This window comes from Lucilia cuprina, chromosome 3 (genome assembly GCF_022045245.1).
Source record: "Lucilia cuprina isolate Lc7/37 chromosome 3, ASM2204524v1, whole genome shotgun sequence".
Lineage (NCBI taxonomy): Eukaryota > Metazoa > Arthropoda > Insecta > Diptera > Calliphoridae > Lucilia > Lucilia cuprina.
The window spans coordinates 31,810,488-31,812,987 of NC_060951.1; the positions used below are offsets into that span (position 1 = coordinate 31,810,488).

General features: G+C 30.9%; 1 protein-coding gene across 1 annotated transcript in view; it reads right to left on the minus strand.

The window, feature by feature from the left end:
• LOC111675819 (basic-leucine zipper transcription factor A-like) overlaps window positions 1–2,500 on the minus strand; it is a 29,679-nt gene that overhangs the window by 22,313 nt on the left and 4,866 nt on the right. The gene's annotated exons all lie outside the window — the stretch shown is intronic.

Sequence of the window (2,500 nt, forward strand, 5' to 3'; positions counted from 1 at the left end):
TGGGGGCTAAGAGAAATAAAGGCCAATTTTAATCATTTTATCAAATTATTACGACCTGCAGCATGCGAACAAGGTTTACATGGATACACAGACGGACGGACATTATACGCTCCAAAAACCTCTCCAGGCGTAAGCGTTTTTGAGAGCTAAAATAAATAATATACCGATTCTAATAATTTTTATCAAATTATTTGGATAATTGGGACCAGTAACATGCGTAAAAGTTTTACATGGACACACAGACGGACGGACAGAAAGCACTCCTAAATCCTATCCGGGCGTAAGCGTTTGTGAGCGTTTGTGAGGAGAAATAAAGGCCAGATTTTAATCATTTTATCAAATTATTTGAAAAATTGCGACCTGTAGCATGCGCACAAGTTTTACATAGATACACAGGCGGACGGACGGACGGACGGACGCAAACTTTTGTGTGGGCTAAGAGAAATAATGCCCCGATTTTAATCATTTTCAATAGAATTCATTCTTCGCAGAGTATATGCAAAAATATTATCTTGAAAATTGCGTTCTGTAGCATGCGCACAAGGTTTATATAGACACACAGACGGACGGACGGACGCACGGACATAGCATAATCGACTCAGAAAGTAAAACTGAGACGACTTAAAGAAGTTTGTATAACTAATATTTTTGGGTGTAACAAACGCAAAACATCCTCCCCATTATAGTGAAGTAGGGTACAGAAAGAAAATGAGGCAACAACAATAAAAAAGAATGAAAATACAAATCAACTGCTCATATATAAGAAATTGTTAAAAAATTTTAGATATTAAACAAATCATTTAAAATTATATGAAAAAAATATTTATTCATGAACACACGTTAAAGGTTTGAGTATAAGAAAACAGATATTTACTTATGATATCCACATTTATGCTATACAAAATTGGAAATATATTCAAATATATTTGAAGTGAAGCCAATTAACTGTCAATACAATAAGATCAGATTTTTCAGTTTTATCCCTATTTTTTCAATGTTTCTATACACAAAAACAAATTTGATCAAAATTATATATTTCTACTGTAAACGGTAATAGATTTCCTAATTTATTTCTTGTTTTTTAATATACAAAAAAAAAACAACATAAATAAACACTTTAACCTTTATACGTAATTAAAAAGTCTGGATGTAATTAAGACAAAAAAAAACATAATAAAATTGAAATAAAAATTCAAATAATTAAATATATTTATTTGTTTACTCTGAAAATAAACTCATAATAAAATAAAGAAATTATTTTAAATAATTATAATTGCACTGCAAATTAAAAGCAATTATAAACTAGCAGATCTGAGCGTCTGGTCTCCATGGGAGAATGAGATTCAAAATTTAATTCTTTTAGTTTACATTCATGAATGAACCCTGCACAATAAAATTATTGAAAATAATTATAGAAAGTAATAGAAAATTTTCAACGTACGATTTAATTTACAAAAACGTAGCAAAAAATTCTCTTTTGTGTTATTTGAAGATCAAAAAAGTAACACAAATTGTCTTTTTAATTCTTTTAAACCCTTTATAGCAAAAAGTTCCCTTTTGTGTCATTTAAAACCTTTATACAGACTTTACAAAGTGATAAGATTGGAGGCAAGTACATAGCATGTTTGCTTACAAGTAACTACTTAAATAAGTACTTACAAACAGTGAGTTGAAAAAGTTGTTTTGTTGTGCGTCAAACAATGGTTTTCACACAGCGTGCAATTAGATAAAATGTCAAAAAAACAACAAAACTTATCTATCTGATTATGTATATGTAAGTCATTATAAGAGTACTTAAAAGTAATGCAGATCTTATATGGCCATTGAAGATGCATATGCATAAATTTCACAAGCTAACAAAATTTAATGAAAAGTCAAAACCCTGAGATAAAATTTGACGTTTCTAATGGTTTAAGCAGCGCTGACCTGGACTAGAGATGACGTGTACTAATGTTTAAAAAACGATATTTTTGACCCTTTTAGAAATGTTATAACAGTTCCATGTCAAACTTTTTTGTAAAATGTTGTATACCTCCTGAAATACCATTCTATGGACTTTTATATAAAGGCTTATCCCCGTACTCATAATCGTTCCATTTTCCATACTTAATTCATAAAATAAACCATCAATAACTTTATTAGCATTTTATAAATATGGATTAATACTTTTTTCGATATATAGTTTTTGTACCCTTTACCTTCGTGGGAAGTGTATTTATAAGTTCGTCATTCCCTTTGTAAATTCTATAATAAAATTTGCCAACCCTATAAAGTATATATATTCTGCATTCTTATAGATAGTGGAGTCGATTTAGCCATGTCCGTCTGTCCGTCAAGACGTCTGTCAGTCTGTCTGCCTGTGTGTATGACTGTCGAGAGTTTTAACGTGAGCATCTGCCTTGACGGCCTTATCTCACGGTGGTCTTTTCCATCCACTGGGTAGACTTGAGAACGGTCTACCATCGCTCTTTGTTCATCAATAAAGAATTCAGGTGGTAAT